General features: G+C 40.4%; 1 protein-coding gene across 6 annotated transcripts in view; it reads right to left on the reverse strand.

Annotated features, from left to right (window-relative positions):
• Lypd6b (LY6/PLAUR domain containing 6B) overlaps positions 1-13,209 on the reverse strand; it is a 210,410-nt gene that overhangs the window by 12,845 nt on the left and 184,356 nt on the right. Inside the window, exon 1 of one of the 6 annotated variants that reach the window (XM_008825163.2) lies at positions 9,117-9,150. The exons of 4 other annotated variants lie outside the window; for them this stretch is intronic. The gene's annotated coding sequence lies outside the window, so the exon portion shown is untranslated. Of the gene's footprint in view, positions 1-9,116; positions 9,151-13,209 lie in introns of those variants that run through there. One more of the 6 variants, XM_029559713.1, reaches the window with a different exon arrangement.

Here is a 13,209-nt window from a genome sequence, read left to right on the forward strand (position 1 = left end):
GCAAACAAACATAAAACCTGAATGAGGAACTGGAGAGATCGCTCAGTGGTTAAGCACAGTGGCTGCTATTGCAGAGGACCCAGGTTCAGTTCCCAGCACCTACATGGTGGCTAGGAACTATACATAACTCTAGTTCTAGGGGATCCAAGACCCTTTTCTGTCCTCCTAAGGCACTGCATGACACAGGTGCACTTACATACATGTAGGCATAACACTTATACACATAAAAGAAAAATAAATACATAACTTTTCAAAAAGCCTGAATGAACAAGTCTAAGGACAAGACTTGCTTTTTGGGTTCTCCACTCTCTAAAACATGCCTGGAGAAACTAGAGCATCACCATTGTCCAAGTGGGGAAACGGAGGCTCAGAGGCATTACACAGAAGACAATAACATATCACCACCAATATAGTAGACCCTCCAAAACTTCTACATGGTACATCCTGGCTACTAAACTAAACAAACAGCAAAAGGTAAAACAATGAAGGCTTGCTCTTACAGTGTTGCTTCTACATAGCCAAACTGTATTTTCATTTCCACTTTAAACCGAAGCAGCAAATCCTCATTCTATCAACATTCTCCAAAAACTAAAAAGGTTTTACCTGTCAAATGAGGAATGAGCTGAATAAAAGTGTCTTATATTTCTAGAGCAAGCTTTCTAATCTATTACCATACACGGTGTCTTCTGAGCACCAGTATCTAGCTCTATCTTTTTTAGTGTACAGGTTTGTGTTACCATGACTGTTTTATTTTCCACAAGCAAAAGACAGTAGGGTAATGAAAAAGTAAATGGCTAAACAGAGCATTCAGGAGTTGCTGTACATTGAGAATCATTGCACGGAGCTTTTAAACTAAAAATCATCAGCAGAGACTTTGCTGAGCCGGCATTCATGCAGTCTTTGTTGCAGACAAGGTTACAGTAGAGGGTGTGTTTTGTTCCTCAAGGGAGAAAAATCTATAATACGTGTTCGAGTAAACCATTCAGGCTATTTTCTCCAAGGTCTTCATACAGAACAGTGCTACTTCTTCATGTGGGATGAGGGGTAACCTGTGAGTTTCCTAAGGTAATTTGTAAAAGTGTGTGTAGGACATATCTTACCCTGAATGGAGTAGCTCAGAGGATTCTAAGGACCATATATGGTTAAGAACTGCTGCTTGCCATTTCAGAACATGGCTACAATGATTTGGCTTTCTGTGAATGGTTTCAAATTCTGATGCATAAGCCAAAAATTTCCATATATATCATGAAATGTACGTCTATACACCTCAAACCCAATGAAAACTCCAAACATCTTTCACTCAAAGAACATGCAGCTCTCATGCGTGTATCCAGGAGTAGGCTTGGACAGAAACCCTGTGTGTGGGGCTGGCCTTCCTTGTGTTTTAAGTCTGCAAACAGCTTCTTGGGCAGAAGAAGGCAGAGATTTCTGCAAGGCATTCTGGTAGAGATACAGGAAGGAACTCTACAGCATTCAGGAGAATGACAGGTAGCCAAATGCAAATCAAGGAAACCCCTCCTGAGACCAGCCCATTCCTGCCCAGAAGAAAAGACTTGATTCATGGAGCTTGGTTCAGAACAACAACTTCCCAGGCCAGTGTTGGTGATCACCTCATTTACACCCCTGGAAAGTTGATGGGAGCCTCAAGGAGCAGCACATCACATGACTGACTTCTTCTGACATAGGAAAATGACCTACATTATTTTTTATATCCCCTAAATGTATGTGCAACACACACCACACACACAGCAAATACATATTGAAATCAAACCAACATCATTATCTATGACCTAGACAGAACACCGTTCGTGGTGAGCAGAACAAAGGTGTGGGCAGTAAGGAGCTGGCAGAGGGCCCAAAGCCAATGATGGACTCCAACAGAAACCTGAAGAGACCAAAGTGGGGTAGTGAATACTGACATTTCTTACACAATTCCTAAAAAAATGAGTCAGCAAGCACAAAAGCATCTTCAGCTGCCAATGAAACAAATGAAACAGATAATTGAAGGGGAGCAGTGCTACTAAGCCCAACATGCCCATCAACACTCCAGTTCGCACCTCCTGCAAGCACCACTTATCCAGCAGTCAGGCACTTTAATAACAGTCTTAATAGGCCTGGCTTCCCTTGTAAAAAGGATTGAAGGCAAAGTGGAAATTCAAAATAAGTGCTGAAACTTTACTTGGAAAGAATGGAATAGGTGAGAACACGCCTCTGAAAAGGGACTTTGGCCAAAAACTTCACTATTCACAACTAGAGTAGGCTCTGGGTTGCTTCTGGCTTGAAACCAAGTTGGTAAAGGGTCCCATAAATTTACAACATGTGTTTGTGGGATTTATGTCCTACTCCCTTCTAGGAGACCTGAGGGCTAGGCTGCCAGGCTCCCCTGGGCTTTAGGAGCCAGTCCAAAGGCTTCAGTTTGTACCTTCAGTGGGTTTGCTCTCTATGGTACATAATATTTGTGGAGGGCTTCCACTTGCTCACATCTTGAAAGTGGCATGATAATAAGTCATACCCTTATAGCAAGATGTGGCTGAGCACTTAGTTTAAAACAGTGAACAAGAAAGACCAAATCCTTGAGCTCCTATAAACTATTGGGACCAAAAAATAAGTATGAGCCACTGATAAGATGTGACTTACAAGATTTAATACATATTCTTTGAGGGGAAGAAAAACATTTGCCTTAGCTTTAAAAAGACCTAGAATTAAGATTCTATATTTTAACTCTATATTTAATAACCAGATGACCACAGAGTTAGGAAGAATTGCCCCCATTTGCAATAAGAAAAGTGTGGCTTAGAGTTATGTTGATAACTTAGGTTGTTGTATGACTTGAAAATAACTATTAATATAAAAAGTATCTTTTATTTAGAGCTCAGGAAATCTGAGGAGCCAAACCCCCCTCTTCTCCTTCCCTCCCACTCCTATAGACATCATTACCAGGAGACTAGAGATCAGACCAAGAGCTATAATTGTCCAAACTCATTTCGTATTAGCTGGAACAAATGTGGCAAACAATGTTGAGTTCCATGCACTCATTTCTTAAGCAGATTCAGAAATTCTTCCTATTGAAACCAAGTGAGAAGTTGAAATAAATGACTACCGACATTCTTTCTGCTTCTAATAAAGTATGATATTTATGGAGGGAGATTAATGAAGAATTCCAGTTATGCCATAAAGAATCATAACTGTAAGAGAGTATTCCCGTAATATTTTTCATTCTCATTACACTGCTTTAAATAATACAAAAAAAAATCATGGATGGAGAGATGGGTCAATGGTTAAGGGCACTGTTTGCTCTTGCAGAGGACCCAGGTTCAATTCTCAGCACCCACATAGTGGCTAACAACCAGTTCCGGGGGAATTCAATGGCCTCGTCTAACCTCTGTGGGCATTGCATGACATAGATGTACTTATAATACATGTAGGCAATACACTCATACACATAAAATTTTAAAAATCATATCAAACACAGAATCAAAACCTCAGAGAAATAAGCATATAATCTCTATGCATAAAGACGAATTTTCTGCAATGCCATAGTCATACGTCTTACTATATTGCATGCAACCAAATCAAAGATACTGCCAAAACAGTGCTAATGTTAAAGTAATTTCATTATGTAGATAAAGCTAAATCTAATTGTGAATTAATACTACAGGGCCAATAAGTATGCAACTTGGATAGAGATTTTCTAATTTTAAAGGTGTCTTTTAAGATATTATCCAAATTTTAAGAAAAAGCAAAAACATGCTTCCAAAGTTGGAGCTTTTCAACTATAGTTTTGTCAAAGATACAACTTTATATTTAAAAAAATTTTTTTAAAGATTTTATTGTTTTTATGTGTATATGTGTGTTGCCTGCATGTAAGTAAGTGCACCCATGTTGTGCAATGCCTGCGGAGGACAGAAGAGGCTGTTGGATCCCCTGGAACTGGAGTTACAGACAATTGTTCGCTGCCATGTGGGTGCTGGGATTCAAATCCGGATCTTCTGCAAGAACAGCCAGTGTTCTTAACCACTGAGCCATCTCTCCAGCTCCAACTTTACATTTTTTTTAAAGAAGGCTTTCACAATACTAGAAGGGCAAGATGGCAAAAATACACATGGACAAGATTTAAAAGCTTGAATGGTTAATAATATTAAGACTCACATATAAAGAATCTAGATCTATTTGCCATGCTTTATCCAAATATTGGAATAAATGGTAAGAACCTATGTTAACCAATTTTCTGTCACTATTACAAATATACAAGATAACTAACTTTTTTTAAAACAAAGTTCATTTGGGCTTACCTGAAAGCTTCATTTCATGATCTTGTCTGGAGCTTACAGTGAGGGAATACATTATGATGGACTACAACTGCTTACCTCAAGACCAGAAAACAAGAGAGGGGAAGAAGAAGGGACCAGGGTACCACTATCACCTTTGAGAGCAGACCCCCAATGACCTAAAGTCCATCCAAAACATGCTACCTCTTTAAGGTTCCACCACTTCCCAATAGCACCCCAATAGCCTGGGGACTGAGCCTTTAACACACAGGCCACTGAAGGTCATTTAAGATCTAATCTATGGCAGAACCTAGTAGAAACATGTTGACAAAATTTGAAAGGTTCCTTCACATATATGGAATGGTTTTTACCCAGTTTGTTTCAAGAATGAATTTTAGGAGGCTTGTGCCAAATCACTTCCATATCAAATGTCTTAACATACTGAATAAGTGCTATCTTGGATGTAAGGATACGAAAGACTGCAGGGATGGCGCTCTCCCTGCATGAACAGTGTTATTTGCTGCATTGCCCTTTGCTCTGTACTTCCTAGGAGCTTAAGGAGACACAGAAGAACACATAACTCATCACTGTCAGAAAAGGCAACTCTTTCCAATGCTTAAATTAATATGCTTTGTGAATTATTCTACTAGAGGGCACCAAATGACATATGGATCATGCCTGAAAGTTGGCGTGATGAGCTCCAGATGCAGCTGTCATTCGGCCATTTCTTTTAAAAAAGAAAACAAAACAAAAGGCCAAAGGGATAATACTGAAGATTCTTTTGCTGTCAGGGAGGCAAATGGAAACTAGGGGGTGGAGTCTTGCTGGAGGAAGTGGCCCACTGGAGGTGAGCCCTGAGGTTTATAGCCCTGCCCCACTTCCTATTCATGCTGCCTCCTAACAGCTAGTGCATTGTACCAGCTGAGCTCCTGCTGCTGTCCCTGAAGGATTTTTCGCTTGTTTGTTCATTTTGTATTGTTTTTCCTTCTCCATTAGAAGAAGGATATCTTTAAACTTGAGAGAAAGATCTAACTGACAAAAGTCCTGCAGGATACAGGATATGGTAGGAACACGGGTCAACAGTTCAGCTTCATGACTGAACAGCCTCTCTAGCAGAACTGCATGGATCTAAACCAGCTGGAACACAGGGCAGGCACAGAACATGTTGCTTTCATGTTCCATGCCCTTCCTTGCTTTACTATACTTATTTCTTTTAATAACCAATCAAAGCCCTCAGAATCCAAGCCTGAAACATCCAACAGCTGGCCAAGGATTCATTACTTTACATTCATGGAGTCTTGTGTGGTGTGGTGCAGTGTGTGGTGTCAACGAAGTGCTAGCATGGGGGCATCAGGGCTTAACTGAGGGAAGGAGTGACTGCCCCTTGTGTGAGGTGCAGCATTGTTGACTTGTCTCAGCTGGCAAAAGGTGAGCATAAATGTGTTCATACAGATATGTTTCTTAATGTTTCTGAATACATTCTAACATGACAGGATTTACCAAAGCAGAAAACATAAGTGGTAAGTTCACTAAATACATCTTTGTGTATATATGTATGGATACCCAACTGTATATGTGCATATATGTCTATATTTACATATGCACATGCATACATGTACTATATTGAATGAATTGATTGCTTTAAAAAGCCGTCACAAGCTTAAGCCAGGTTATAAAAGCATAATTACAACTCTTTTTGAGAGACTACACTGCCAATCACCTCACAGTTTCCAGCACCTACAGTTGTCCACTGGGACAGCTGCAGGCACACAGTTGGTACTCTGAATTGTCCTGTTTCTTTTTTTATCCTAGAGGTTTATGTCACTGGACATGTTTATAGAGCCTCCTCACCCTTACTAGCTCAATTTTATTCTCAATTCTCCATCTAGAAATATACAGCACAAGCAAAGAACACACCATTCTGAAACTGGAGGGCATTTAAAAATCAACAATAAACTGCATGCTCTAGCAAAAGAATATTATGCTGACTTTTGCATAGTCACAAAACCCCGAACAAATTATTCAAAGAACTCTCTGGAAGCTGAAAAGATTATAAAAGCAGTCCTAAGGAAAAAATTCTGCATCCTGCCTATATAGCTAAGTTACAGTGTGTCATTTGCACTATAAATTGTCACTATTACCACTTAGAGCAAAAGGAAATGTACATAAATATATATGTGCATAATTTCATATTCCCAGAGGAAGCTGAAAAATTATGTGCATTAAATAGTGTTTTAACTGCAGCATGAAAAACGACATTAATGGCTTGAGGCGTGGTTCAAAGTCCCACAAGGGTAAAGTCAAATGAAGATGTTGCCTGTATAATGGGGAAAAATTGAACTTTGGCTGCACTAGGCCCAAGAACAAATTCTGCTGTTACTTCCTGGATCTAACATCTCTCCCTCAATCACTGTGAGACTCAGTTTCCCTATCAGTACAATAGCAATATTACATGTCTATTTTGCAGAGTTAAGAGAATTAAAGAGAATGAAAAATAAAATGTTGCAGGGTAGTGAGATAGCTCTTACAGAAGACCTGGGTTCAGTTCCCAGTACCCACATGGTGGCTAACAACTGTAACTCCAGTTTCCAGGGTATCCAACGCCCTCTTCTGGCCTCTGAGGGCATTGTACAACATGGATGCACTTACATACATGCAAGCAAAACACTTATGTACATAAAATAAAAATTAAAAACCCAAAACAAATAAAATGTTGCTATTTTTTTCAATATATCAAATCAATTAGCTAAATGTAGAGAATTACTGTTCCTCGAGAATTATCACATAATAGCATTAGGGTCATTCAGTATCTGACAAAATTTAAGACTGAAATTTAATGTGTATGTTTTCAGTTCTCAAATTCTATGATCAGCTGAGCATATGTAAGATCAGATGTAAGACGTGAAATTCTTCTGAAGTTGAATATAGGAAACCTGGAATATGTGACAACAATATTTCGGCCTTCTGGGAGTAATATTTCCATTTACTGGTTTACTGATAAATCTGTATTCTTTGCCCACACACGGAAGTAGCATGCAGGAGGAGTTCTTACAGCATTTGCTTTGAGAAGCCACATGCTCTAAGCTTTCACATGGATCATTTCATTATTTCAAATGTGTGTCATCTTCCCAATGTACTTGGAAGGTCCAGCTCAAATATTTCTCATTCACAGAACCTTTTACATCTACTTCAGGCCATAGGTCGGGCTCTAGCTAAGAAAACTGAAAAGCTTGTTTGCAGATACAAGACTGACCTTCTTGGGTGTTGGGGAAATGACTCAGTGGGTAAGTGCTTGCTCTGTAAGCATGAAGACCTGAATTCAGATCCTCAGCATCCGTGTAAAAGTTGGGTGCAGTGGCATCCATCTATAACCTCAGCACTGGTAGGAACACCATCATAGGAGGATCCCCAGAATTTACTAAATGATGAGCCTAGCCAAATCAGTGAGTTCCAGGTTCAGTGAGAGACCCTGTCTCAAAAAATAAGATGGAAAGTGACTGAGGAAGACACCTGGCACTGACCTCTTTTCTCCATATGCACACATACCCACATGCACATATATATACACACATATAACAACAACAACACACACACATACACACAAGACGGTGTCCTTCTTTAGTACTGGACAGAACCAATTCCAATCCATGCTTGGAAATAGGCTTAAGGTCTCCTAAGAGATTTATAGATCTTAAAGACACGGTCAATTAAAAACACTTTTTTCCTTTTTTTTTTCTACCAACAGAATTGTTATTTCCATTGCGATGTTTATTTGAGTAAATAACTTTTCAGTCAATCAGTTACCCATATGGAGATTGTGTGAACTCTATCTTCAGCAACTAAACATTTACCCAACAGGGCCTAGCACATTTGCATGTGGTTCAACACACACTGTGCCAGGCCTTAGACACCCCAGAGCCACATGAACTTCCCTGGATATCCCATTCTGATAAAAGGGAAGTGACCTCATCCCCTCTTTCCTTGTGCCCCACCCACCCAAGACCCATCTTCCATTCCACTCCACCCAGCTCTGTGCTGGGAAGCACAGACTGGCTTAGCTTTGGTTCAGCCAATTGTAAGTGCACACAGATTGCCGATAGGAAGACAGTCTTTATTACTCTGACTGCCTCCCTGTCAGGAACCACCATGTCCAGCAGCATCTGTCAGGGAACATGCCACAGCTAATATTGCTTGGATGCCTGTGACCATTTTCTCCTTGTCCTTTAGGCCTACATTATGATGCGTCTCAGCAGCTAACACTAGTCTGGTACTATCTGATGATGGCTTCCCTAAGTCTAGCCTGGGCCATTGTGAACAGCCTCTTTTAACTTTCCAAAATTACACCAGTTTCATTATGCCATCTGTTTCCTGCCAGAACTCCAACTGAGTCTTGAATTCAGTCTCTAAACATAAGAAAAGAGCTACTCTGGACCAGAGTGTCACGGCTCCTTGTTATAGCACAGTTATTACATGAACAGCTATAGGGAATAAGCAGTAGCCTCTTTACCAGCAAAGTAGAAAGCCACTGTTAAGGATCTCCAGGTGATGGGGAACCAAGAACAGAAAGCCGAAACAAATCAATCAGGGAACATAGTTCAGAAACAACGTAGCCAAGTGACCACGGACTGGAACCTCTGAAATTGGGGAGCAAAATGAATCTTTTCTCTTTTCAGTTGATTTCTCCTCAGGTGTTCTGCCAGAGTAACCAGAAGCTGCTGCATACTTTCAGATTTCTTTATGGTGGCTTATCATCCACAGCCCAAGCCTTTTTTCTGGGACAGTGTTCTCAGGAGATGCACTTGCCCAGAGCACTACTTTACTTCACCTTCCACGTGCACTTGCACTCACCTTTCTTATCAAATTCCTCTCCTCCTCCTCTCCTCCTCCTCCTTCCCCTCCTCTTCCACTTTCGGGAAGGACACCTCAAAAAAAAAAAAAAAAGTTTTCAAAAGTTGAGTTTAAAACGCACATTGAGATCTCATCCATAGTCCATCCAATTTCCAGACCATAAAATTCCATAGTATTGGCAAAGTGTTCTTTGATTATGCCTAAAAGAGTTCCTTTTACTTTGTGCTTAAAATAGAGTATACCTTGACTGAAGAGATGGTTCAGCAGTTAAGATCACTGGCTGCTCTTGCAGAGGACCCAGGTTCGATTCCCAGCACCCACACGGCAGCTAACAACCATCTGTAACTCTTGTTTCAAAGAATCTGATGTCCTCTTCTGATCTCCGTGAGCGTTGCATGACATGGGTGCACTTACATACACACAAGCAATCTCACATGCACGTAAAATAAAAATAAACATTAGAAACAAAACAATAATAATAAAAAGCCAACAAGAGCACATCTTGAATGGACATTTTAAAAAGTGGCATGCACCAGGGACCAAAAAGGGATTTCTGTCTTTTTATTCCTTTTGTGTGAGTGGATACAAAGATTCTCCTCATTAAAGTACTCAAGAGAGAGGACAGGGGTGGAATTTGGCACAGGAAGTGTCCAAATGTTGAGAGGTCACACCAAGTGAGGTCACAGTAGTGACCTTGACCATTAGGTGTAGTGTACCAGGTGTAGGGCCTGAGAAATCCATGCCAAGCTCATGACCATTAATGTCAGTTTCTAACAACTGTCTTCCACTGTAATAGTCACTCCAGCAGAGAACATGGGATCTGTACGGCAGTCCCATGACTGTCCAGTACAGGATAGGGAATATGGTTGATTTTGCCCTTTTAATCACCTTGCAAAGTTCGTTCCCTGACTCCAAAATCAAGCAGTTTCCATTTACCCTTTAGTGTTTGAGCTTGGGCACCAGATTATTGTCCCAACTCAAGGGCTATGCAGCCTCAAATTAGCACAATCACTATACAATATGAATCATCGTCAAAGAACTTTCCCATCTGAAACTAATTAACTCTCCCCACATGGCTCTGAGGTAAGCACGATGTGGTCATCACCAAAGTGTAAAGAAGAATTAGGGTTGGGGAGGCCACAGGTTGTACCAAAGGTTATTAAGGGTGTCGGCAGGAAAATTATGCCATTATATAGAAATTTGTCTCTGTTTCTCCTCCCACTCTAAAATCCAGACCTATTCACCACCTGCTGTCCATCTATTCTCACTGGACTTTCTTGAAGGTGCAGTCAGAGTCCAGCAGAGCATTTCAATGATAGTACTATGATTCAACTTAGCTAAACTCCTTCAACTTCTTTTCTACAATAACTCAGCACCAGAAGTCACTGCACCAGATCTCCTCCAGGAAGATATGTGTCTAGATAGATTTGGTAGTCTTTCAGAAAGAAGTCTGAGTCTTCCTAGGAAGCACAGTGAGGCTCACTCTCATGTCATGTACAGCCAGCCTAGGGGTTCAGGGTCACTACCTGTCTAGACTGTGAACTGCTCAGAGCAACTTCTTGACACACTTGACCAGGACCCTGCTGTGTAGCACACTTTGGTGCTCAATTGTTCCAAACAGCAGGGCACACAGCAAATCTTTCATATTTCTCTGCTGTAGGATGAGGAAGGAAACGAGGGTCAGCTAGTTCCCAAGGAGAAGCAAACCTCATCCGCCATGTCCTTTTCCCTTCCTAATTCCTTATCCTCTTCTACCTGCTCCGCTTCAGGCATTTTTATTACTATTTACTTTCCTATACTATGAGACATTTCTATGCATCCCCAGGTATATAGGAATACAAAACAAGTATACAAATCAAACATTTACTCATAAAAAGTCACACACAGATTTATTTTAAGGCAATTCTTTGGCATACATATAACTGAACTGACTCCACGAGTTGTCCTTTGAGCTCCACACACATGTGCTTTGGCATGCATGTGTTCACACACATACAAACACACACAAAATAAATATATGTTAAAAATGTTTTAAGAATTAAACTTTGGCTGAATATTTAATTCTGTAGGACATAGAGGATAGTCAATATTTTGAAGAGTTGACTGATATTTTGATTTTAATATAGTCAATCTAGGAATACCTCTTTGCATAAATATGCAGTACAACATGACAGAAGTATGTTTATGGTCATTTTAGAAATTGTTGGAAATTCTGTTCTAATCCCAAGCCAAAATGCATTTCACGATGTCTTAATGAAGCTCAAGTCAGCAACGCAAGCAGCAATTTTTAAAAGTCAGACATTCTAACATAACAGAATCCAAAGGTTCTAATTCAATACTTAAGGAACAATGGAAGGAAAATACTAAAGTTCTTCGTTTCCATAATTAAAACATTATGTTTCTCTAAGGGCAGAAAACTCTGTATTGACAGTAAGAATACTGTAATTCATACTATCAAACAGTCTCAGTCTGAGCTGAGGCATCTCAGGCAGCACCCTCTGATACTGTGTGGTGAGATGGCCTGGCAGTGCAAAGTGTGAGAGTTTTGTGTTGAGAACCAAGGTTGCAGTGAAGCTGGGTCGTCCCAAGCAGGCAAGCATGCTGGAAATGCCTTGGATGCACCATGTGTTTGATTCTCACACATTCAAAAAGCCTTTTATTCTTACCAAATTTTTCACAACTCCCCTCTCCCAATATACACACACTGTTATGAGCCAGAAGTTGTTCTGCAAACACTTCTCTTACTAGTTCTTTCCTTTAGGAACACACTCTCACATGCAACTCCATACCTGTATTGTCAGTCACCCGACCTGAGGAAACTGGGTTATAAACTATAATTTCTGCCATTTTTAAATAGCATGCATTCTCAAAAAAAAGGGAGGATGCACGCTGAAACCACTTTCTCTGAAGGCGGCTCTCATAGCTTTGGAGAGCTGAAAGTGCCAAGGGAAAATATTAATCGATGATCCAACACCAGCTTCAAGACCAAATACTACATCAATGACCAGCACAGCATATGACATTGGTGAAGTAGTAGCACTTTTATCTTGGGGGCAATCAACAGCTACCTAATTGGACTAAAAGCCCACTCAATGGGAGGAAACTCAAGTGTGGTACTATAAACATAACCAAATACACATGGCTGGAGTGATCGCAGATCTTAGAGAAAAACCTCAAGACTGTCACATCCCTAGACTAATGTGATTTCTTATGATATGTAAAATGTATATCCTTATATTTATAAATATCCCAGTCACCACTCATCAAAGAAGCTCATTTTACACCAGTCGGAGTCTATTACCAAGTACCACAACTGGTCACACATGGACATTGTCTATGAATAGCCCAGGCCTAAGTGACACATCTACAATGCAACCTCTACAACTAAGGCTCATGGAACATAAAACAGGGGTAAAGAAGAGGACACTAATGAATCTCTTGGTTCTTACTAATGAAGCTATTTCATGCAGCACAGGGTCAGGAACACAAAAGGTCACAAATGGCCAAAGCATAGAGATCAAGAGTCTACTAAATGCTAGTCCTTGGACAGAGCTCTTTTATTAAACTTCACCCACTCAAGGCTCAGGGACCATGGAGGAAGAGGGGACAGAAAGATTCTAAGAGCCAGGGAGGAGGTGCATGATCATATGGAGACAGAGTCCTACAAGCTCCTGGGTACCTGCTCATATGATTCTATGGCAATGGAGTCAGCATACATAAGTCCCATGCAAACTTAGGCAGACAAAAACCCAGCATAAAAGTGGGAAAATGAACAGCAGACCCCAATCTTATCTGAAGAAATATTGGCAACTGATTGTTGCTAGGTGAAGAAAAGCTGATCTTCCTAAAACAAGGGACTCTAGATAAGCTGATGAGATCTCAATGGATGGACTTGCTCTGGGGAGTGTCTGGGAACACTGATGATACAGTGGGCCATAACACGGATGACAGAGTATAGGGGCTCCGGTGTGTGGGGGAGGGGCTATGGGAGGGTGCTGATGGGGACAGGAGTATAAAGATGATTAAGATCGTTTAAGATGTTCTGTATGAAATACACAAAAATTCAATGAAAACAAATTTTAAAAAATAGCTT

This window comes from Nannospalax galili, unplaced genomic scaffold (assembly GCF_000622305.1).
Source record: "Nannospalax galili isolate Female #2095 unplaced genomic scaffold, S.galili_v1.0 scaffold87, whole genome shotgun sequence".
NCBI classification, from domain to species: domain Eukaryota; kingdom Metazoa; phylum Chordata; class Mammalia; order Rodentia; family Spalacidae; genus Nannospalax; species Nannospalax galili.